General features: G+C 57.6%; 1 pseudogene across 1 annotated transcript; it reads right to left on the bottom strand.

Annotated features, from left to right (window-relative positions):
- Nucleotides 1-137: 137 nt before the first annotated feature.
- Nucleotides 138-23360, bottom strand: LOC714052 (A disintegrin and metalloproteinase with thrombospondin motifs 7-like; annotated as a pseudogene). Its single transcript, XR_013395413.1, has 21 exons — nt 23253-23360; nt 22505-22959; nt 20312-20477; nt 19814-19865; nt 17031-17139; nt 16561-16685; nt 15569-15718; nt 14195-14332; nt 13595-13600; nt 12505-12649; nt 11813-11905; nt 11255-11400; nt 9407-9569; nt 8717-8835; nt 8032-8245; nt 6301-7714; nt 5212-5364; nt 4583-4756; nt 4356-4503; nt 3037-3199; nt 138-295 (listed from the first exon to the last, which is right to left on the bottom strand). The product of XR_013395413.1 is annotated as an A disintegrin and metalloproteinase with thrombospondin motifs 7-like (transcript).
- Nucleotides 23361-23978: the final 618 nt, after the last annotated feature.

Raw genomic sequence — 23978 nt, 5'->3', positions numbered from 1 at the left:
TTGAGGGGGAGGAGGTTCCCCAGCCTGCCGCTGGGTAGGGAGAGGGTTAGCACCATTAGGGCGCAGGGGGCAAGAGCTTCTCCACAGCCCGTTGTGGGCACTGAGGTCTGTCGGTTGGTCTGTGCATCCTGGCAACGTCAGCGGTGGGTGGTGACCCACTGATGGCCTCAGGAGGGGGCACCATGGCTGGGCAGAGAGCATGAGCAGCAGCACTGGTGTGGATGGTGGGCAGCTGGCAGCCGTCCAGTAGGTGCAGCGTCTCGCAGAACCTGAAAGACGGGGTCCCGCTCACAGTCTGGAGTCAGGGGACAGAGGGGCATCAGAACCAGTGGTTTACAGTACCCAGAACCTGGCTCCCCACCCCAACCTCCTTAAGGAGGCTCCAGCAGCTCCCCACCAAGCAGAGATCCCCGGTTTTTGGAGCGGCTACCAAAGCAGAGTTGCAGGTCTCCAACTGTTGCTATCTCTCTCCCACCTACTCATGGCCAACCCCATGACACGAGAATGGGCACTGCTGGGCTGAGGTTTCTGGAGGAAAGGTCCTGAGACCCCACCCTGACCCCTTCACATGCCTGTGAAAGGGTCTGCCCAGGGCGATGCCCTGCCACCCCATCTCCATCCTTGCTCATCCCTGGTGTTCCCCAACAGATCCTGGCACAGAACTGTGGTCCTGGGGCCTCCTGCCAGCCTGCAGCGGCCTCTGGCCCCAACTCCCTCCACCACCCCCTGCCCCAGTGCATCTGTCCTGCCAGGCCTCCGTGACTACCTCCAGCCACAGGGACTGTACTCAGCCTTGGGTTCTGGGTTACAGGGTCCCATCTCCCAGACCAGCCTCCCACTTGTCAGATGGGCCACAAAGCCTAGAGAGAGTGTGGGCCTTACAGGCTGTCAGCAGAAACCAGGGACTGAGCCCAGGCCCACTGGGGAGGGAGGCCAGCTCCAGGCTGTGCTCGTCAGGGCTGAGGCTTGGCTGGGCCCTCCTGCCCCAGGTTATCAGAGCTATTCTGGGAAGTGGCTTGTTTCCAGCCTCCTGGCCTTGCTCCTGATGCCACTGCCACTGCTGACAGCCCCCAACTGCTGCCCGGGCCCTGCTTACTCCAGCAGACCTCCCTGGGGAGGAGGAGCAGGAGGGCAACAGACATCCCCCAGGCCCAGCAGAGGGCACGAGGCAGCAGGCAGGCTCCTCCACCAAAGCTCCAGGCAGAGCTCCAAAGCACACATCTGCAGACTTGCATCTTGGTCGCCCAGGGTGACTTCAGACAAGCTGCTTCACCTCTCGGGCTTGGCTCCCTCCTCTGTCAACCCCACCTCCACAGCAAACGGATGTGGCCATGCTGTGTCACTGCAGCGACCACACACTCTGGAGTTTCCCGGCTTTCCACATGTCCTGCCAACTGTCCCACAGACCAGCAGGACATCCTGGGAATTCCGGGTCTCAAAGTCCAAGACACCTTCCCAGCCGCCCCTCCACTGTTCACTGGTGGCAGAAAACTCCTCACTTAGGACAGCTTCTAGTTCAGCCACCTAACCAGCCCCCATAGCCCACTCCCTGCAGCCCACTCACACCCACCCCTGGGAGACCTTGCAAGCCCAGAGCCTCCTGGGCCATCCGTCCTTGGTTCTAGGCCCCCAGGGGCCTCAGTTCCTGTTCTCTGCCCCATCTGGTCCTCGCCCCCAGGGATCATAACCACCCTACCACCCTGGCCCTGAAGGTGAGAGACATGGTGCCAGCACCCAGCTTAGGAGACACACAGGAGTGCTCTGAGATGCTGGCTGGGTGCATGCTGAGGGCAGGCAGGACAGGGTGGGTGTGCTGCCTGAGATAATGGAGTTTGAGGCAGGAAGGCCACCCTTGCCAGAGGCAGGGTAGCGAGGCATGGCAGGGGCCACTCTGAGCCCGAATGAGGGCTGCCCAGGAGCCAGCACAGGTAGAGAAGTCTGTATTGGACAAGGGGAGAAGGCAGACCGGGGAGATTGCAGGGGGCCCCGAATGCCAGCTTGAGTGCCCTGGCTGAGGCCTCTGTCCTAGGGGCAGAGAGTAGATAGTCAATAGGACAGGGGCCACAGCTCCTCACACCACAGCTTCTGGATTCCTTAGATTGTCAGGGTCGGTCCCAGGCCCTCTCCCTGACCTTGCAATTGGGGATGACAGTGACTTTGGGGGAGGGGAAAAAGCCGCCTTCCCTGAGTATCACCTGGATGCCCACGTAGTGCTGGGCCCTTCATGTCCAGACCTCATTTATGCAAGGATGGGGCTTGGCGGCCCCTTTCTTCAGCACATGAAGGCCCTGAGAGGGAAATGGAGCCCAAAGCCACTCAGCTGGTGAGGGGAGCCTAGGTGAGACTCCAGGGCCACCCTGTTTCCTGCCATCAGCACTGCTGAGAGCGGCTGGGACTCAGGAAGGAAGTGTGTGAGTGTGTGTGTGTGTGTGTGTGTGTGTGTGTGCATGTATGTGTGGGGGGGTAGGCGGGGGGGTGGGGTATCCAGAACCACCTCTAGCTCAGGCCCTTCCACCAGGACCCAGCTGGCCAGGAAACCCCCCACCACTTGGATTATCAGGACCCTGGAAGGGAGGCCCTTCCTGCGGTTCCATTGCTCACTCTAGGCAGTCCTCTGGCCGGGGAATGGACAGGCCAGGGCTGGGGACAGGGACTCACCCAGGCCCAGTTTTCACACAGCCTCAGGGACATCCCTGGTCTCACTATGGGAAGACAGAGACCCAGAGGTGAAAGAGCTTACCCAGGTTCACACAGCAAATCAGGTGCCAGGGCCACTCCCTCTACTCCCCCGAGGTCAGACAGCTGCCTACGGGATGTTGTGTGACTGGGACTCCCCTTGACTGACTCCCAGCACAGCCCAGCCTCCGGCATGGCATCCTGTGGCATCAGGATTTTCAGTGGCCACGTGGCTCCTGAGCCTAGACTACAGATGGAGCCAGCCGGTGCCGTGGATGCAATAGTTTGACGACCCCATTTCCCCATCACCCTCCCGGCCCCACCTCACTTCAGCAGAGATCCTGGGGTCAGGGGACTCACGGTGAGGCTCGACAGGCTCACAATCCTCGGTGCCACACGGCTGGGAGCTCTCAGGCCAGGCCTCGTGGCCACACTGGTCGCTGTCTTCCTCGGGCAGCCCCGTCTGGGTGTTGACACACTTGATCAGGCACCGCTGGACACCACTGCCACAGGGGGCTGAGCACTGGGGAGAGTGGGGGAGGAATGAGTCTCTCCAGGGCCAGCCCTAGCAGTGGGGACAGTGACACCTCCTCTGGGAAGCCATCCCTAGCCCTGTGCCTGCCAGGCCTGCCCTTGCTCCCAGCCGCCCCCTCAGTGCCTCCTGGAGGACCTGGTCCCACCCCTAGAGCCCACTTGGTGCTGGAACCCCACTCTCACTTGTGGGATCGGCTCCTGCAGAGGGGAGGGGCATGAGAACAGTGGGACAGCCCTCAGGGCTCCTGGGCAGTGAGCCCCTCACACGGGACACACCTGAGAGGCCTGGGCAGGGGCCCCAGGATGGAGCCCTGATGCAGCAGTGGGCAGAGACGTGGGCAAGACAACGCTGTGCCTGAGGGACAGAGGACCTGCAGCAGCCCATGGGCAGGAGGGGAGGAGACAGGTTTCACAGCCAGGGCCCAGCCCACCAGGCTTCATTGTTATCAGTCCTAAACGTGCGCTGTCTGTGCCAGTGTTGTGCTGTGCCTGGTCCTGTGCCTCATTACGATCCTTCATTTAATCCTCCCGACCCTTGTCTCCTAAGCTGTTCCAATTTTACAGATGAGAAAACAGTGACCCAGAGTCACTGGGCAGTCTGTTCAGGCAAAGCAACCTGCCCAGAGTCACTCAGCAGCCAGTGGGACAAAGACTCAAATGCTGGCCCAGCTGACTCCAGGACCCAGTTCAGGGCCCAAATCTGAGACGCCTGAACACCTGAGTTCCAAACAGGCCTGGCAGAAGGTGTCTTGCCCATCTGAGGCCCCTCTTCCACCCCCTTCTGCCGCTGGCCTTTGCTGGGCTCCCTTATAACCCCAAGCTCGTCATTCCCACCTCAGACTTCACACCTGCTATCCCCTTGATCCTTGTCCTTGGCATCACTGACTCCTCCCTCGGGTCTCAACCCCAGACCCCTCCTTGTAAGGCCTTCCCTGACATCACAGCACAAGTGCCCTTTCCTTGTCTGTTTCTCCCTGGCAGGTGTGAGCACCAGTGGGCGGGGCCTCGTCCAGTAACTGCTGCATGCGCAGGGGCCACAGAGAGCCTGGCTCACAGCACACACTCAAAAGATCCTTCACCCAACCCAGGACCGACCAGGTGCCACCACGCACTTGCTCCCCATCCCTCCACGCAGTCCGGCTCACCCGGCCCCAGGGCCCCACCACCGACTGCGTGCAGGGTTGGGTATTTCAGGGCCCTGTGGTATTGGGTCTCAGTTGCCTCCTTGCAGAGGCCTGGCTCCGGGCAGGTCACCAGACGCTGCTGCTCACCACCGTCACAGGCCTCAGGGCACTGGGTGGGCAGGGAAGGAGTCAGGGACAGCCAGGGTCTGAGGGCATCCCCTCCCCCCAACTGAACCCCCAGGCCTCACCTCCCTCCAGGAAGAGGTGTACCAGCTGAGGCAGGGCTGGGCCCTGCAGGGCCTGTGCGCAGGTGGCTTGGCAGGCCCGGGCTGACAATGGAACGGCCGCAGCAGCTGGAGGTCCCGTGTGTCCACACACTGCACGTCCCGCACTGAGGAACCTCTGCCGCAGCTGTGGGAGCACTGGGGACCGAGAGACGTGTGGGGACACATCCCCAGGTGTAGGCCCACAGGCGTGACCCCATGAGGCATGTGGCAGGAAAGACATCAGGCCCACGCCCTAGCCCTGGGCAAGTCCCTGAAAAGCCCCAGCAAGAGGCCAAGGCTGGCAGGACCCAGGCAAAAGGTGGCATGGCCAGGGGCTGCCAGGGGCTGGGACAGACAGAGAAAGGGAGGAACAAAGGCAAGCTGGTGAAAGACAAGTCCAGATGGGGTCAAAAATACAGAGGAAAGGAGACAGGCCAAGCCAGACACAGATGAGAAGATTCCCAAGAGATTCAGAATCCGGTGCAATCTGGTGCACAGACGTGCAGCCTGGAGCCCTCCCCTGTCCTGCTGCTTTTGGAACACAGGCCGTGCGGAACCAGGGCTCCACGCCATGCCCTGGGAATGCCTGTCCTGGCTCCATCCTCATGCACCTTACTCCAGTTGCCTGAGTGCTAGGTGGCACAGGGCCGCAGGTGGCAGTGACAGGCAGGCTGGGGCTGGCCAGCGGGGGCACAGTCCTCATTCGGGCCAGAGCTACAGCGCACCGACCTCCAGACGGCACCCAGGCCACAGGTGGTGGAGCACTGCGGGTCACAGACCCGTGAAAGCCAGGCAGATCCCATCCCCGCCAGGCCTCCACAGTCAGGAAACTACCCATCTAGGCTAGTGAGACCTCAGTAAGACAGGGCACTCTTCTGGGCCGCAGTTTCCTTATTTGCAAAATAGGCTCCTCCACCCATCTCCCAGGAAGACCATGAGAATGAAAAGTCAAATTCCCCCAGCAACCAACTGTCCCTGCTCACATGGGACAAAGGGCCTGTGTTCCAGTGTCATTGGTGCAGAGGTGGGGGAGGGGGCCCTGAGGGCACCCCTGACCAGCTGTCCTGACCAGTCTCGTTGCTTCCCAGAGGCACCAGGGAAGGAAGGCTGGGTCCTGGGACAAGCAGCCAAATCGCTGGCTATTGATGTGCAAAACAAGCCCTGTGGGCCTCAGCCTGCCCCTTCCCACCCCCAAATTAGGGATCTGAACAGAAGCTTGCTTCTCCTGCAGTGACCATCTGGGGACCCAGGGAGGGGGCCCTGGCCAGCTTCTTTCATGCAGCTCAGATGCCTGCAGGTCACTGTCAAAGGAGGGTGGAGCCACTGAGGGCAGAGCCAGGTGGCAGTGGGCCGAGCCCAGCCTGGAGGAGCCAGGCGGAGCCTCAGGGAAGCTGCTGCCTGCTGGGCAGGACTGGGCCTGGCAGCCATGCGGGGACCCTCCCCATTCACAGCTGTCTGAGCCAGTTGCATCCTGGGGTGAGCTGTGCTGCCAGAGCGTGCCTGCCCCTGCCTTCCCTGAGGCCCCCTGTGCTGCCCAGAAGTGGGCCCCGAGGTCCCCTCATTCCCCTAATCCTGGGAACTCCTGCCCCAAGAGAGGCAAGACAGATGGCACCTGTGTCCCACTCTGCTCATTTTCAGATGAGGAAACAGTCACCAAGGTCCCGCGCAAACTCCCAGCCCACCCAGCCCACACCACTTGCCTGGCTCCAGTTTCCTGCTTGCCAGCTAGCGTTCCTGACAGCCAACGGGTCTGCGGGGGAGACAGCTTCAGCCAGGCTGGGAGCCAGCGACTGGGTCTCAGGGTTTCTGTGGCTGTTGGCGGGGCTGTCGCAAGCGGGCGTGGACAGTAGCCTAGAGCTCAGGGGCACCTCAGGGCTGAGGGACTCAGGCTGGCCCTTGGGTCCTGGGTTCAGGGCAGGCTCAGGCGTGTGCCTGAGGCCAGTCAGGGTTGTGGGAAGGAAGGTCCCCCACACTGCCACAGTCTGCAGGTCCCATGATCCTGGTCCTGGGGTTGGGAAGGTGGGAGTCCTCGGCTCCAGGGGGCCGTCCCTGCCCTTCATCTCTGGCAGAGGGGCTATGGGGGAGGGAGGGGGAGGAGCCACCCCAACAGTGGGCCACAGTTCACTCTCCACAGGCCCCAGGCCACCCTCCAGAGCTGGCTCCCAGGCCACAGTCCCTCCTGTCCACAGCTCTGTCACGTCAGGACTAGGAGAAGAGTGGGTGCTGCCGACCAGGAACAAAGGGGGCAGTGTGGGGCTGGGTCTTGGAGGCAGGTGGGGTGCTCTGCGGCCCTCAGGTTCCTCATCATCCTTGAAAACCTCGTTGGTCCTGTCCCTCCATGGAGGAGGCAGCTGGCTCGGGCTGTCCTTGCTAACTGGGAAGTCATTTTGGCTCTCAGGGGCAGCAGGCATCTGCAGGCCATCAATGGAAACCCTGGGCCAGGGCAGGCTGGGGAGCCCAAGGTCTGGGGCCCCTATGGGACCTTCTTCCTCAGGCAGGAAATTGATCAAAGGGTTCCCAGGGGTCTGCTCTGAGGGTGGTGGTGGGGAGCAGCTGGCCTGGCTGGGCCAAGGGCTAGGGGACCAAGATCCCGGTGCCCCCTCCTCCTTGGCTGCAGGAGGCTCTGTGGTAAGCACGGGGCTACACATGGAAGGCACAGCAGGATGGCTGTGTGGTCAGGGAGTCCGATCCCCTGTCCACTCCAGGTCTAGATCGGGCTCCTCAAAGGGCCCATAGGACAGATCCTTGTGGAAGTTGATGAAATTGTAGTCATAGTAGAAGTCGTCCACAAACACGGGCCCTGGCAGGTCCAGCTCTAGGGCCTCCTCCTCAATGGCGTTGCCCATGGTGGTTGGCTTGAGTGATGAGGTAGGTGAAGGGCCTGGGGCCAGGTGGTGCAGGATGAAGTTAGCCTCATTGAAGAGCTCATGGCTGGAGGAGCCACTGCCTGAGCCTTCAGGGCCCAGTGTGTCCGGGGGCCACCGAAAGGGTGGCAGAGAGCAGGTGACTTCGCTGGCTGGCTGCTGGGCCTCGACAAAGGGACACCGGGACACCGGTGTCATTGGTGCAGAGGACATTTTGGTTCTGAGTGCCCTCCCCACATGTCACTAAGCACTGCAGGGGAAGCCAGGGTGAGGGGCTTAGGCTGGGAGGCAGGGTGCCAGGGGACGCTGGGGCATGGCTGGGTAACCTGTCGACTGCCCTATGTCAGGGTGGCAGAGACCCCAGCCAGCCCTGCCCAGCTCAAGGCCATGGCTGTGGACATGCTTGCCAGGGGCTTCCTGATCCCTGAGGCTTTAGAGTCAGGGGCTGGACCCTGGAATGCCCAGGCTCCCTCCCACCCACGAGGGCTCCAGGAAGGCTGTCTGCCTACCTGTAGCCAAAGACCAAGGGTGGAGCTGGAGGCGGGCCCCCTCCTATCCCACACTCACCTGAGACCAGTTCCCCACAGCCCAGGTGGCCGGACAGGGCACATGGCAGTTTCAATGGGTTTCAGTAGGGGGCCGGGGAAGGTGTTCACAGGCGGGTGGCTCCAGGGCGCTCTGCTCATCCAGCCCCACAGTGCAGATGCAGAGCCCGGCCTGGCCGGAGAGGTCCCCAGGCCCACAGGAGCTGGAGCACAGCTGCCACTCACCTGCCCACCACCTGGTGAGGGCACATGGGTGGCATCACCGTGGCATCAGATGAGTGGCATCAGCAGGCTCACCAGCAGGGAGGGCCAGGCTGGGCTTCCAGGCCCTCAGGGCTTGGGCAGAGCTGGGACTGAGGCCAGTGGATGATTCTCCAGAGCTCTAAGCCCAGTTAAGTGTCCTGCCCTCAAAGCTTGGTGACATGGCACAGCCCCTCCGCTCCTGCCACCCTCCCCTCAGGGAAACTGAGTGTGACCTGAGGCCTACTTCAAATCCAGGGACCCAAAGAGGAGGACCACAGGTGTCCAGGCTGGCCCAGGCTGGGGTGAGGGGTGACTGGGGGCTGGGGCTTCAGCTTTGGAAAGAGAATGAAAGCCCGGCTCCCTCTGCTCCTCCCCGGGGCCTCTGGGGACCCAGATGTAGGGGCCTGTGGCAGACCAGGACACCTGGGGGTGGGAAGTTGGCGGGACAGTGGGGGCGGGCTCACCTGGCAGGGCAGGGCTGCTCGCTGCACTTCCTCTGGCAGTCATCGGGCCAGCCCTGGGGGGCAGAGTGCTCTCCGTCCACGGGCCCTGCCTGCCACTCTAAGCAGTACACACTCTGCCTCTACACAGCTAGGGGCCATGGGACTCAGCCTGGGACTGGCACCCAGGTGCCCACCACCCAAGACCCAAAGACACCCTTTCTGCCAGACCCTCCCAGCGCCTCACTGCCCATGTCAGGATGAAGGCAGACCTCCACCGTTGCTTCTTCTTGTCCTCCTGGTTCTCACTCACACCCTCTCCTGTGTAGCCTCCCCTCTGACTGCCCCTGGACGGGTGGCAGAGTGTGGAGGTTTCGTGGGTTGGGTGCCTAGACCCTCTGCTTCCTAACTGAGATGCCTGGACAGCTCATTTGGCCTCTCTGAACCTCATCGTCCTCCTCTGGGAAGTGGGAGCAACAATCCTGCCTCCTCCAAGCCCTGGAGGGAGGACTGCGTGTGTTCTTGCATGTGCAGGCTCGGCCTGTGCCCCGCACATCCTAAGAGCTCGATCCATGCCAGCTGCTGCTAGCATGCAAACCCAGTCATGGTGTCAAGGCCATCCCACCATCCACACCCTTCCCAATGGCTCAGAGAATATCTGGAAAAGAAATTGGGCAACAAGGGGCAGCCCCTGCTCTCCACCCCTGTACCAACCTTGGCACTGCTCCTGTCCTTCACACCATCTGCCACTGCCCATCCTGGGGCCTTTGCACGGCCATGCTCCTCACCTTGGACACTCACTCCCATACTGCCTATTGAGGCCCAGCCGCAGGACCCTGTCTGCAGGTGGCTCTGCCTTCTCAGCTCCATCCCAACCCTGTGGTCCAAAGAGTAAGTTGTCCCTCCCCTGAGCTGCCAGTCCCACACCTGTCCCCCTCTTTCCTCACCAACAGATTCTGATTTTGTTCAAGGAGCAATGAGACCAGCTGAAAACACACCCCACTGCCGCTCCCTTGCAACTATGGGGGTTTGGGACACAGTCCTGGCTGGGGAGAAAAAGGCACGAGTCCCTCACTGGGAGTCAGCCCTTTCCCCTCTCTTTCTTCCTGCCCGGTACAGGGTAAGAGCCCTGGAAGGGAGGACAGCATCTGTGACAAGCAGGAGTGAGGGGAGGCTGCTGTGGCAAGGATGGTGTGACTGAGGGCCAATCAGCTCCAGGTCCTGCCACCTTGGACTGTGCACCTGGGACTTCCTGCCTGAGACAAAGAACCCCTGTCTGTTCCAGTCACCATGGGGCACTTGCCTCTGCAGACACTCCTAAGTGGTCCCCCTGCGAAGCAGCCAATTTGCTGAAAGACAATTCCCAAATGTCTAATCCTGCAAATGTATGTGCTGTTTTTCACGTTTGTCCAATTAAAGACCTGCTGTGTGACTGTGGGCAAGTCTTCGGCCACCCTCTGGGCCTCGGTTTCCTCCTGTATAAAGTGGGGTTGGGGCTGCCTCTGCAGAGGGCTGTTGAGAAGCTGGGACAAGCTTCAGGCATGACTGGCACTGACTGGAGGGACTGCTCCAAGTCTCTAGCCCATGACACCAGCATCCTAACGAGCCCTTGCGTCCTCGGCCTCCCTCCTGGTGGCAGTACCCCAGCCCGGATCTAAAGGAAGCTTCCAGGGCCTCAGCCAGCTGAGAGGTCTGACCGAGCACAGCTCCTGAAACCCTCTGCATCTAGGCCAGGGTCACTGGCCCCCACCCAGCTCAGACCTGGAGGTCAGGAGGCAGGGAGGGCCACAGGCCAGTCTTGGATAAGCACAGGGACCTGGGTGGGGCTGGCTGTGAACCCCATGCCTGCCACGGGTGGCCTCCTGAAGTGAAGATTAGCCAGGTAGTGCCTCAGGTCTACGGTACCACCGACCTCTGCGTCTCAGCAGATCTTCACACCACCCCGCTTAGATGGGGAAACAGAGGCCCAGAGAGGTGAAATCACTCACCTCAGGCCATCCCTTCAGTGCTGGCCCATCCTCCCAGCTGCCCCCGGTCTCATCTCAGACCTTTGTTGTGCCTCTGAGGCCATCAAGCCCCTCCCGCTGAGTGCCCCCTACAGAAGAGCTGCAAGACTGAGGGCCTGGCCTGCAAAAACTGCATTTGCCCTTGACTACAACTTTACTGGATGGGCACTGCTGTTATATAGATGGGGAAACAGAGGCCCAGAGAAGGGGTGAAGAGGGGATTCGAACTCAGAGCCATCTAAGGTGCAGGGCTCTTCCCCACTGCCCTCTCCTGCCTCCTTCCGGCCAGCAGCTGCTTTGCCATGTGGCCTCTGATGAGTCTCTCCAGTCTCTGGACCTCAGTGTCCCGCTCTCTGGAAAGGGGTCAGCAGTGGGGACCCTGTCAGCCCCCAGAACACTGCTTGAAAGTGACTCAAGGTGGCCTGGACACTCGGACTGACCATTATGAGGACACTTCTAAGAGCCAGAGGCTGGGACAGAGCCAAGCTCCTGCAATCGGCTGACTGCTTGGGTCCCTCTGTCCCATTGCCCAGGGCACCCTGGGCCCCACACTCACGTAGGCTGCGTGCACTGCTGCTCGGCGCTCTGTATGCCCAGGCCACAGCTCCGGGAGCAGATGGACCAGGCGCTCCAGCCGGACCAGCCACCATCCACCGCCTCGGGCCGGAAGCCCACAGGTACGCACTCCCCATTGAGACACCACTACTGTGACAGATGGAGGTAGAGCCACCCCAGCCCCCAGCTTATCAGTCATCCTCACCCTAGTGAGAACAAGGTGGGTGGGAAGGCTGAGAAAGGCACAGAGGGGAAGGATGGAAGGTGAGAGAGACCCCCTCACAATCATCACAATCATCTGTGACCCAGGCCACAGGGAGGAGCTGAGCAGGGAGTAAAACAGCCCACGTGCTGACTCAGCTGAAGACACCCTGGGGAATCATGGAATCAAGCCCTGGCCCCAGTGCCTCTGCTTTGCAGATGGGGCCTTGGGAGGCAGAGAGTGCGGGGCTCTGCTAGAAGCACAAGCAAGACTGTGAGCCTGGGCTGACCCCAGGGCCTGGTTACAGCAGGTCTGGCGTCTCACACACCCACCGCCGGGACTGGGGACATCCCCTACCTTATTCTCCCCACACCGGGTACTGTCCACGGCTGCATTCAGCTTGGAGTGACAGGTGGTCCCCACAGAGCACCAGATTGTGTGGCAGACATTCTGCGAGGAGGAGGGCATGGGCCATACCCTCACCCCCCCCAGTGCCACCACCCACCCTGCCCCCTCCCTGTCCCCAAGGGTCCCCTGGGCACCCCTCCACATGGCAGGGGCCCACAGACCCCCAGAGGTCCCTTCTTGTGTGCCTGCTCCCACCTTCCTCCCCGGACCATGTGGTGGTGTGGGGCGCCCAGGGCTGTGCTCCTCAGAGCCGTCCCCAGCTGTCCCCACCTCTCCGGGCCCAGCCCCTCCTCTGGAAACACTCCCGTTAGAAGATCACTTCAGGCAATCTTCTCCAGGATAAATAGACCCTCCCCACTGGGGTTCCTTTTCCCTCTTATGAGCCAGCTCCAGAGAGGCTAAGGGACTTGCCGGAAGTGTCACAGTTGGTCCATGGTTGACCCAGAATTCAGAGCTGGGTATGTGGCCGCCCATCCCTGTCCTCTCCCACAGGCCACCTGATGTCTCACAGTATCACTCGGGGGCGCAGCCCAGGCCAGGTGAGGTTACTCCCAGGCTGGCATCCACGGGCTGGTGAGAGCTGTCCCCTGAGCCCTCCTGTCAGGTCCCCACACCCCCACACCCACATCAGCCCCACTCACATCCATGTCCTTGCAGAAGGCAGAGTAGGCCCTGTACTGGAGGCGGCACTGGTGGCTCACATCATAGAGGACGCCAGGCAGCACTGAGGGGAAGTCGATGATGTCCTTGGCAGGAGGGTCGTCTAGGCACAGGCCCTACCCACGGCTAGAGATGGGACGGGAGGATGGAGGGGGCGCTGCCTGTGAGACCCATCGGAGAAGCCTCTGTGTGGCTGGGAGAGGAGAAGTGGGAGGGGGCACAGAGCCCTACAACTGTAGGAAACTCCAGCCTCCCCGCTTGGTTCAGCTGATCCTCCAACCACAGCCAGCAGCACAGGCCCTCCCGGCCTCTCTCATCTCACCTCCTGGGCACTCCAGATGGCTAAACAACCCCAACCCCAAATCCCAGCCCTCTGCACACGCTGCCAGGGCCCTTTCCTCAGAAGGCCTCCTGGACCGCCAAGCCCTCATGTGGCCCTGCTCTCTGACCCTGCAGCCTTCGTCCCTGAGCCCAGACCCCGGAGCCAGGCCCGACAAGGATCCAGAGAACATCACTTCACAGTTGACACAACAGAGCCTCCGACGGCCCCACGCAGGCAGAGACCTCGGGTCGTCTGTGGAAGGGCGAGGTCTGGAAAGCAGTCCCTCCCCTGGGAGAGAGCCCAGGGCAGCCATGCCTGTCCCCCGAGTTGTTCAAGGGTCAGCTATACTCTTATATTTGCATTTAAAACTGGCACTGCACAAAAAAAAGATGAATGATACAATTTATGCCAATAATTTAAATTTAAAACTTTTTCTTACTTAGAACAACATTAAATAGCAAATTAAAAAACAAAACAAAACAACAAAACCCAGCAGAACAGTCTGGGCATGGTGACTCATGCCTGTAATTCCAGCACTCTGGGAGGTCGAGGTGGGTGGATCACTTGAGGTCAGGAGTTCAAGACCAGTCTGGCCAACATGGCAAAACCCTGTCTCTACTAAAAATATAAAAATTAGCCAGGCACTGTGGCACACACCTGTAGTTCCACCCACTCAGGAGGCTGAGGCAGGAGAATTTCTTGAACCCAGGAGGCAGAGGTTGCAGTGAGCCCAGATTGTGCCATTGCACTCCAGCCTGGGAGACAGAGTGAGATTCTGTCTCAACAAACAAACAAACAACAACAACAACAAGAACACCAGAACAAATGAAGAGAACATGAAAAAATGGAGAAAGCTTCGTATTTCAGTTCCCTTAGTGGCCCCTTCTTCCTGCCTCTCACTGGATCTTGTGTCCGGCCCTCGCCTCCTCCAGCCTCATTTCCTATGCAGCCTTGGCTCCCATAGCCTTGCTCAGGGTTCTGCCGTTCCCTGAAATCTTTCCCACTCCTTCACGGCTGCAGGCCTTTCTCAGGCTTCCTCTACCAGGAATGCCATTCTTATCCCTTCTGCACATGTGTGAATTCTCGCTCCTCCTCCAAGTTCAAGCTCAAGTGTCCCTTCCAGGAGGACATTTGGGACGCCAGCACCACATCTTTGCCAGGTGCCCCTCTGCTTCCCTCTACCCCAGCTCTGCAGTATGACTGTCTGCCTCTCCCCCATTAGACCTTGACCTCACAGATCAAGACCTTGTCCCTCTGCTTCCCTCTACCCCTCCAATGTGACTGTCTGCAGCTCTCCCAGTAGACCTTGACCTCATGGATCAAGGCGTAGGGGCCCGGTGCTAGAGGACTACCTCAAGGTATACTGGCGGCTGCAGTGGGACCAGGTGGGGGGAGCGGCGTCGTACAGGAGCTGTGGAGACATGATGAAAGGCCGTTTCCCAATGGGTTCACAGTCATTGCCGCTTCCGTCATGCTGAATGCCAAAACTGTGTGAGAGCACAGGCCCCAGGGGCGGGCGAGTTGGCGGGAGGCCACCCAATGGCCGCAGCCTTGAGAAAGTCACATTCCCTCTCTGAGTTTCCTTAATGTAAAATGAGGGTATGACAGCTAGGATCCAGGGGCTCCTGCTCTGGCCTGAAATGAGGGCCAGGGACCCACAGCAGCCCTACCCCTGCCTGGGGGCTGGCCAGCAATGGCAAACCAGGTGGCACAGATGGGGGCCCGTGATGGCCCCTGCAAGCTCACTGGCCTCAAGAACAGTCTGACAGAGGTTCCCACTCACAGGTCCTTGTCCCAAGGCTGTGCACTTGAGTTAAGGGATCTGAGCTGCTGTGTCACAGAAAGGTCTCCAGAGACCATCCTTGGGAAGGACACGAGAAAAATTATTTCCTGAGCATCTACTATGTGCCAGGGGCCATGCTAAGCACTTTCAGAAAAACAATCTCACTCAGTTCTCATTATTACTCCCAGGGAGGTTCAGAGAGTCTGAGGAACTAGTGAGCGTAACACAGCCAGGAAATTGCAGTACTGCGGCAGGTTGTTCTTTCTGCAGTCATAAGCAGCTTTAAGGTCCTGCAGGCACAGCCATCACCCAGGAAACCCGGATATCTGAATGGATGACCCCAACAGCTTTGACCACAGAACCCTCTGGGAGCCTGCCTTTGAAAGCTTGCTGGACAATCTAAGATGCTGCCATATTCGCCAGCTCAACAGCCCAAGCACAGGTTGCTGGAGGCCTGTGAAGGCAGGAGCCTCAGGCAGCGGTGTCAGATGGAGGGAGCCTTGGACGTCACTGAATCCAAACCCCTCAATCTATGGGAAGCACACAGAGGCCTAGAGAGGGCAGGCACTGGCCCAGGCCACAGAGCAAACAGGAACAAGGACAGGGATCGAGAGTAAAAAATACAGCACTGAGGGAAATGGGGAGGCACAGCCAAAGACCTACGATGACTTTCTGGCCCATCACAACTCCCCTTTAAATAAGACTCTCTCCAGGCCAGTCCCAGAGATGCCCAGGCAGGCCTCTCTCCTGCTTTACAGGGAAGCAGCCTGGTTGTGGGGAGGGGACAGTGCAGGGACAGCACATGGCCACAGTCGGGGCTCCTTCTCCAGAGAGCTTCCTTTCCCCTGTACTTTGTGACCCACAGGCTGGATACCTGGTGCCCCCAGGCTGGGAGGGTGAAGCTCAGCTCTCCGTGTAGCAATGGGGGCAGGCATGGTACCTGTGCCCGAGCTCGTGGGCTACAGTGAAGCCCAGTGGCAGGCCTGTGTCCTCGTTGATGCTGCAGCTGCAGTGCGGCAGGCATATGCCCGCCACGTGGGACAGGCCCAGGGTCTCACAGGGCCGGTTCATGGCTGCACACAGGTCCTTCCTGCATAGGCAGAGAAGCAGCCTTCAGGTTAACCTGGCCCAGTGCTAGGCCCACCTGAGCGAAGGCCAGGGAAGGGTCCCCCCGAACTGATTCCAAGCGGAAAGGATGTCCCTCCCACCGTTCTGTGGCATGAGGCCAGCACAGTGGCCACGTGGGAAGCAGGTGCTCTCATTCACACACAATCCACTGGGCATCTCTTTGGCCCTTGGGAGCACAGACCCGCACAGAACAATTTTGGTTACCATCCAGCAGGGGTGCTGACAGAAGCTGCCAGAGTCCAGCAGAGGGAAAATAACTGCCTCTGGACAGATCAGCAGTTGCCAGAGGTTAGGGGAGGAGAGAAGAAGGTGGCTGTGACTATAAACTGGTAGTACAAGACATCCTTCTGATGAGACAGATCTGTATCTAGACTGTGGGGGTGGGTAGGTGAACCCACAGTGATGAAACTGCACAGAACTGAATACACACACATTCACACAAAGGGCAGTACGTGTGGAACTAATGATATCTGAGGAAGTCTGTGGATGGTATCAGTGTCAGTTTCCTGGTTGGGATACTGTGCTCTAGTCATGCAAGATGTTACCACTGGGGGAGATGGATGAAGGCTATACATGCCCTCTCTCTATTATTTCTAACAACAGCATGAAGATCCACAATTATTTCAAAATAAAATGACGTCCCCGAGTGCAGACAGAATCCAGCCTTGGGCCAAAGGTGCGCAAACTCTCCTCAAAATGGGGCTCCCTGAGAGCACGGCCCCCTCCTCCACCAGGGCTTCTCCCGCAGGGCTGTGAAGCACCTCCCTGAGATGTAGGCTCCCACCCTCCTGCGGCTGATGGTACATGCTGAGCAGGATGGCGGTGTCATGGTACAGGGGGTGGGCGTCCCTCTTTATGTTGATGCTTTTCTGCCACTTGCAGAAGCTCTTCAGGGTGTTGTCTGCATGGTGTGTGGTCTTTAGGTTCTCCTGGGAGCAGAGAGAATGACTGCTCATGCCTCCCCTGAGTTCCAAGAAGGTCAGGCCTCATTGTCCTCCGTACAAAGGCAGGAGACAGAGGCCCAGCAGGGCAGTGGGAGGCCCACAGGCACCAGTCCAGCTTCTGGCCTGACCACCCCTCCTGTAGGAACCTCCTGCAGGGGACCTGGGACCTGAGAGAGGGTCCTTCAGGAACCAGGGGTTGGCAGGGGACACGGTCCAGGCCAAGGAGGCCTTCACTATGCCCTTCCATACAGAGCAGCACAGGTCATGGTGCAGGAGGGCTCTGGCAGCCAAAGCCGTTGCTGGGCACCATGGGACCACATGACCACTCACCTCTTCATTTTCCAGAAGGACCAGGTGCACAGTGGTGATGTGGATGTGGTTCCCAATGCTGGGGTCATGAAACAGGCCAGCCACCTGCCCAAGAGATGAGGGGGTCAGGCTGTCACCAGAATGAAGGATACAAGGAGCCAATGCCCACCCAACCCACCCTCCCACCCAGGGCAACGCACACCCATGCTCACACACAGGGACGCTCACACGGGTGCACACAGGCTGCACAGTGGACAGGTGATGCACGTACACCAATGCATGAGTGTCCCCATACCTCACACACACTACCCCAACCCGGCAGCCCCAGGACCTGAAGAGGACAAGAGACCTCCGAAGCCCCTTCCCAGACCACAAATCTTTCCTAGACCACAGACAGGTAAGCTCGGTATCAGTCCCCAGCAAAGTGACTCCAGAGGACCAGAAGTGGTGAGGGTCTGCTCGGCCTGCCTGAGGACTGACCCACGCTGTATTCTGAGTCAGGGCTAGGGACAGCTTAGTACTATCACAAAGGCCTTCCCTCAGCATGTATAACCTCACTGTCTCCCAGGAGCTATGGGGGGAATACAGGCATTGAGAGATGTTTGAGGGAGGCAGGGTCTTAATTGGCTGATCAACTCAACCAAGCAGCATTGGTTAATGGCCCAAGGTCAGTGTAGGGTGTTTCAACTGGATAAATGATACCCAGGGAAGCCCAGCCCTGTTCTGCTGCAGGCCTGGAGAGCATGCCAAGGTGTGCAGTGTTTGTGAAGGTAAGATCTGGAGGTACAGGTAACCACAGGCTCCCGGTGAGCTGAAAGTGTGACAAGAGCCCCTCGAAAAGGGCTTGTGACCTCTGAGAGCAAGAACAGAATTGGGGTGAAAATGGGGTGAAACTGGCTGGGCACGGTGGCTCACACCTGTAATCCTGGCACTTTGGGAGGCCAAGATGGGCAGATAATGAGGTCAGGAGTTTGAAACCAGCCTGGCCAACATGCAGAAACCCCATCTCTATTAAAAATACAAAAAAATTAGCCGAGTGTGGTGGCATGCGCCTATAGTCCCAGCTACTCAGGAGGCTGCGGCAAGAAAATCAGTTGAACCAGGAGGCAGAGGTTGCAGTGAGCCGAGATCGTGCCACTGAACTCCGACCCAGGTAACAGAGAGAGACTTCATCTGAAAGAAAGAAAGAAAGAAAGAAAGAAAGAAAGAAAGAAAGAAAGAAAGAAAGAAAGAAAGAAAGAAAGAAAGAAAGAGAGAAAGAAAGAAAACGGGGTGAAAAGGGACCTGTCTTGCTATCCTTGGGACAAACCCACCCAAGTTCTAGGACTCAGGTCTGAATCTAGCATGGGGAGAATGATGATAAATTGGAGTCTGTAGGTGGCGTTGGTAAAGAAAGGTGTGGCTATCCTGAAGGTGGCTGTGGGTCAGATAGTGCAGCAGCCAAAAAAATAGCTGCAGCCAATCTTGATTGAGCCTAACATGTACAGTCCCTGTGCTTGGACTTAGCACGCATTATGTCATTTTATCTTGTTACTTCTAAGGTAGGCACAATTATCCTCGTTTTACAAATGAAGTAACTGAAGCTCAAAGAGAGGGTGAAACTGGGCTCGGAATTCAGGTTTTGCTATTTCAAAGCCCCTGCTTACTTCCTAAATTTGGGGAATGCTGCCTGCCTATTCTGTTGGGAATTCTCAACGCATATTTATTTTGAAGGCTCTGAGAAGTCCTGTAGTAAAGAAGTCTGTTTTACCTTTTTTTTTTTTTTAATGAGACAGGGTCTCACTTTGTCACCCATATGGAGTGCAGCTGCATGATCTCGGCTCACTGCAGCCTCGACCTCCTGGGCTCAAGCAGTCCTCCCACCTTAGTCCCTCAAGTAGCTGGGATGACAGGTGCACACCACCATGCCTGGCCCGTTTTACTTGTTTTAATCCTGTGTGGCCAAACTTATTCAACAGCAGAATCTTTTTTCATAGTACGCTACTGGCATTCTTTGGAACACATTCCCTGAAATATTCCTTGGGAAATGCTATGATGAGACAGAGTCCCCAAGTGCAGGATCATGCTCTTCCACATCCATCACTTTATCCCAGGTAGAGCGATGGCTCTCGACAAGTCAGTCTTAAATAAACATCTGATCCCGAGGGAACATCTGTTCCCCATCCTTCTGGTCCACCCTGACCCAGGGCACATGTCTCCAGGGTCTCTCCTCAGCAAGTTCTCTGGGGCATTAGGAACCACACAGGGATCAGAGGCCAGGGACCTGAATTCCCCTCCTGGCTCTGCCCCAGACCTGTGCTGTGTGGCTCTGCCTGGTCACTTACCTTCTTTGATCTTGAGATTCCCTGACTAAAAATAGGAATAAGTTGATCTGCCTCGCAGGGGGACCTCAAAGGGCAAATGAAATGGTGGATATAAACACAGTAAAGTACTGTGTCCATGGGAGGGGAACTCCTGGGCCTGACAAAACTGGCTACTGGGCCCCTATCTCCCTGTGTCACTTCTTCCCACCCTGGGGGGTTAGTACATCCCAACACAGGCTGACCCCACCCTCTAAACCCCAGCCATGGGAGGCTGGCCAAGACCCAGCCCAGCTGGCCCTACTGGGCCTGCTCCCCGACCCAGGCTGCACCAGATCAGAAGAGGAAGCACATCTAAGAAGCTGGGGAAACTGAGGCCAAGAAGCATACCTCTGTGGATATGTGCTCCAGCAAATGCAGTACCAGAGCTGTGGGCAGGTTGAGATTGGCATGCCAGCCAAGCATTCCCCAAACCCTAGCAACCCTTAGCAGGCAGCTCCTCACCTGGACTGGCCAGCACTGCTGCTGCTCTGCAGAGGAGGTACTGGGTACCACACTCCAGGTCCCAGTAATAGAGGTTAGTTATTCTAGGGTGGGAGCAGGGTGGTAGGGGGGAGGGAGGTTCCTGGCTAGTGGCCCTGTTGGAGCTGGGCATGGCTCACCTGGCCTGGGCACTGAGGGAAGAGTGGCTGGCAGAGTCAGGTGCCATAGGCTGTGGGGCGGAGGGAGCAGAGGCAGGTTGAGTCCCAAGGTGGGAGAGGTAGGTGAGATGGAGCGAGGGAGGTCAGTCTAGGGGATTGACTGGGGCAGGCCTGAAAAGCAGAGGACACAGTCTTGTGGCACAATTAAGGGCACAGGCTATGGTGATGTATCCGTCTGTCTATCTGTGTCCTCTGGTCTAAGGGGCACTGGGCATGGGGATGTTAAGAGGGGCTTCTAGAAAGGCCCCTTCATGTCCCCAGGCCCAGCACCCACCCGAGAACTGGGAGCAGAAGAGCATACCTTGCATCCCACAGGTGCTTGGAGCACTGGAATCACCCCACTGTGCCAGCCTCTCCGGGGCCTGATGCTTGTACACCACATGGGCTGGGCGTGGCTGGGCCGGGCCGGGCCGGGGCAGCGTCCAGGGGCTCAATGAAGTAGTCCTCATTGGAGAGCTAGAACACACCTTCCTGGGGAAGAAGCACCAGGGTCACACAGGGAGGACTGGCCCTCAGCTGCTCTTCCTGCACGTCCCAGAGGCCCATCCTGCCCAGCTGAGTCCCCACTGCCCACACCACCTGTGACTGCCCACAGACACTCTGCACTTTCCTCCCGCTGGGCCTTTGCACACTCTGTAGCCTGTACCTGGAAAGCCCTTCTCTGCCATTTCACATACAGCCAAACCTTCAAAGCAGAGCTCAGAAGGCTCCAAATCTGACAAAATGCTGTCTTCCAGAGTCCTAGACAGCCATCCTGAGTGGGGAGGCTTGTGCCCAGGCCTCCAGGCTATTCTCCATTTCCTCTGCATGCCAGCCATTTCCAGCACTGTGCTCCCTCCCACATGGCCAGGGCTTCTGACCTTCCCTCTATCTCCCTAAGGGAACAAATCACTCCAAAGCATCTACACCCACACCCGAGCAGAGGAGATGCCCATGGCCACCAGGACACCCTGTTCTCTGGGCCCAGGGCTGCCCAGAGAAGGGAAGCTGGCAGGAGTGTCTTGGACATGTCCGCCAGCATTCAGAATCCACAGAGGGGAGGGGCCCTGGGAAGCATCTTTGATGCCCACTACCTCCTGAGGAAGCTCAGGGCTCCAACAGGGAAGAAGGTCTTACGTGCCTCGGACTTCCCCTTGTAGGCACCAATTCTGCTACTTGGGTCACACAGGACCAGGGAGCCTGGAGGGAGGGCTGGAGAGTGCATCAGCTCTTCGGTCTGGAGACCTGGGTATGAATTTGGAGTGCCCCCCTTCCACCCACCAGTCACTGAATGACTAGGTGACCCCGGGCAAGTTCCCCTCTGAGCCTGTTTCCTCATCTGTGAAATGGGAATGATGCCCTGTGTGCACAGGTGCTGCTTAGGTTCAACAACATCAACTGTACATTAAGGGACAGGCACAGGCTCCATAAATGAGAATACTGTGCAGGGCAGATGGGCCTTCAAAGGTCCAGATGTTGTGCAGCTTGTATTTGGGCTGCCCTGTCATTAGGCCCTGTGCAGCCACAGCCCACGGTTTTTGCCTGAGCAATCTAAGCTGAGGGCCTCCTGGGAACAGTGGACGCTGAGAGTGTGCACACATCCCCTAGTCCTCCCAAACCCCCACCCTCCAGAGCTGGGAGAGTGGGGCTGGTCACCTGAACACAAACAGAAAGGGGCCCTGCTCCGCCTGGAGTGGAAGCTGCTCTAATCAGCCCCAGTCAGGGAGCCATTAGGGCTGCAGGCAGTAGCCAGCACCACCCTTCAGCCAGACCAAGCCAGGAAGCTGAGGCCTGCTTTTCCCGGAACGCTGATCCGGGCAGAGGGGCTGAAAGCGGTTCCTCACCACACCCTGCAGAATGGCTACAGGGTGAGGGGTGGCTTTCCTGGAGAAGAGCAGCCTAAAGGGACCTGTGAAGGAACAGTCACAACTGATGCCCCAGGGAAGAGAAGCCAACTGCTTTTTCACTTAGTCCAGTCAAACAGAGGTTCTCAAAGTGCGATCTCTGGACCTGCATCTTCAACATTACCTGAGATGGTTTCAGAAATCCAAGTGTTTGGGTGCCACCCCAGACCTACCCTGCAAACATTCTGTTTAAACAGGGCCTGCAGGTGATTTGAGCTCATAGTAAACTTATCTTTTCTTTTCTCTTTCTTTCTTTCATTTTTTTTTTTGAGTGTCTGGGGTCTCGCTGTGTCTCCAACTGAGCGCCATCATTACACCCTACATCCTACATCCTTGAACTCCTGGGCTCAAGTGATCCTTTGGCCTCAGCCTTCCAAATAAGTGGGACTACAGGTGCACCACCACCCGGCTTTCACATTAAACTTTGAGAACTGCTGTCCTAGAGATCAACCAGGCATGCATTGTCGCTCCCATTTTACAGGCGTGAATACCGAGGCTGGCAGAGGAAAAGTGCACTGGGCAAAGCCACCAGACAAGTGCGTGGCCAGGCTGGAGCCAATCTCCACATCCCACCACCCGAGACTGCCCCGAGTATACATGTCCCAGTGCACTCAACAGGCTGTTGCAGCCGCTGGTGGCCGCCAGGCCACCCTCGAGCTCGGGGTCCTGCACCTCCCCAAGCAGATGGCAGGCGGGGGTGTGGGCCCAGATGTGCCCGCGACCCAGGCCGCCAAGCCTCAGTGTCTCACTCACAAAGCCGGGCGCCAGCAGGTGTTGATTGGAGGTCAGGTTGAAGCGCAGCTCGCAGCCGCAGTATTGCAGCTGGTAGAAGGAGGGCGCGTCTAGGCGCACAGACACATTCCCGCTTGCGCAGCGTGCGGGGCCACAGCTCACAGGACAGGAAGGACCCCCAGGGGTCCACGCGAACCTGGTGCACGATGTCCAGTGCCTCCCTGGCCTTGGTTGCACGTCCTGCAGGGAGAGAACCACAAACGCCTAGGCCCAGGGCAGACCCGGGTCCTTGCTGGTGACCGGGGACCAGAGTGGAGCGGCCAAGAGGGGGCTGCTGGAGTCAGAGTATCCGGATTCAAATCCTCGCTGTGCTGTCTACTAACTCTGCTTTTCACCTTTCCGTGTCTCAGTTTCTCCATCTGGATCGTTGCAGTAACTTCTTTTGTTGTTGTTTGTGTTTTGGGATTTTTGTTTGCTTGTTTTGAGACAGTCTCGTTCTGTCGCCCAGGCTAGAGTGCGTGGCACGATCTCGGCTCACTGCAACTTCCACCTCCTGGGTTCGAAGGATTCTCCTGCCTCAGCCACACCCAGCTAATTTTTGTATTTTTAGTGGACACAGGATTTCACCACGGTGGGATGAAGTTGTTTATAGATGTCGGTTATATCCAGTTTATTAATGGCGTTGTTGAGTTCTGTTAAGTCCTTGCTGATGTTCCGCCTGCTGAATCTGTCCATTTCTGATAGAGACGTGTTGAAGTCTCCTGCTATGACAGTGGATTCATCTATGTTTCCTACACTTCTATCAGTTTTTACCTCAGGGTGTTTGATTCTCTGTTGTTAGCACATACACGTTAATGATTGTTTTGTCTTCTTTGAGATTGGATCCCCCTTGTCATTCTGTAATGCTTTGACAGAATCTTTATCCTTGCTAAATTTCCTTGCTTTGAAGCTGCTCTGTCTGAAATTCATATAGCTAGTCCTGCTTTCTTTTGATTAGTGTTAGCATGGTATATTTTTCTTCTATTTATTTATGTTTAATCTATATATTTCTTTATATTTAAAGTGAGTTTCTTGCAGGCATCATATAGTGCACAGTTAGGTATTGTTTTTGGTTGACTGACAATTTCTGTCTTTTAACTGGTGATTGACCATTGACATTCAAAGTGATTATTATATCAATATAGTAAGATTAATATCTACCATATTTGTTACTGTGTTCTATTTGTTGTTCTTGCTTTTGTTTCCATTTTTGACTTCTACTCTGTTTCCATCTTTTGTGGCTTTAATTGAGCATTTCATGATTCCATTTTCTTTCCCTTCTTAGCATATCAGTCAGTTATATTTATTTTTGTA

Source organism: Macaca mulatta, chromosome 7, assembly GCF_049350105.2.
Source record: "Macaca mulatta isolate MMU2019108-1 chromosome 7, T2T-MMU8v2.0, whole genome shotgun sequence".
In the NCBI taxonomy this organism is placed as follows: Eukaryota; Metazoa; Chordata; class Mammalia; order Primates; family Cercopithecidae; genus Macaca; species Macaca mulatta.
This window is presented reverse-complemented; position numbering and strand designations above follow the sequence as displayed.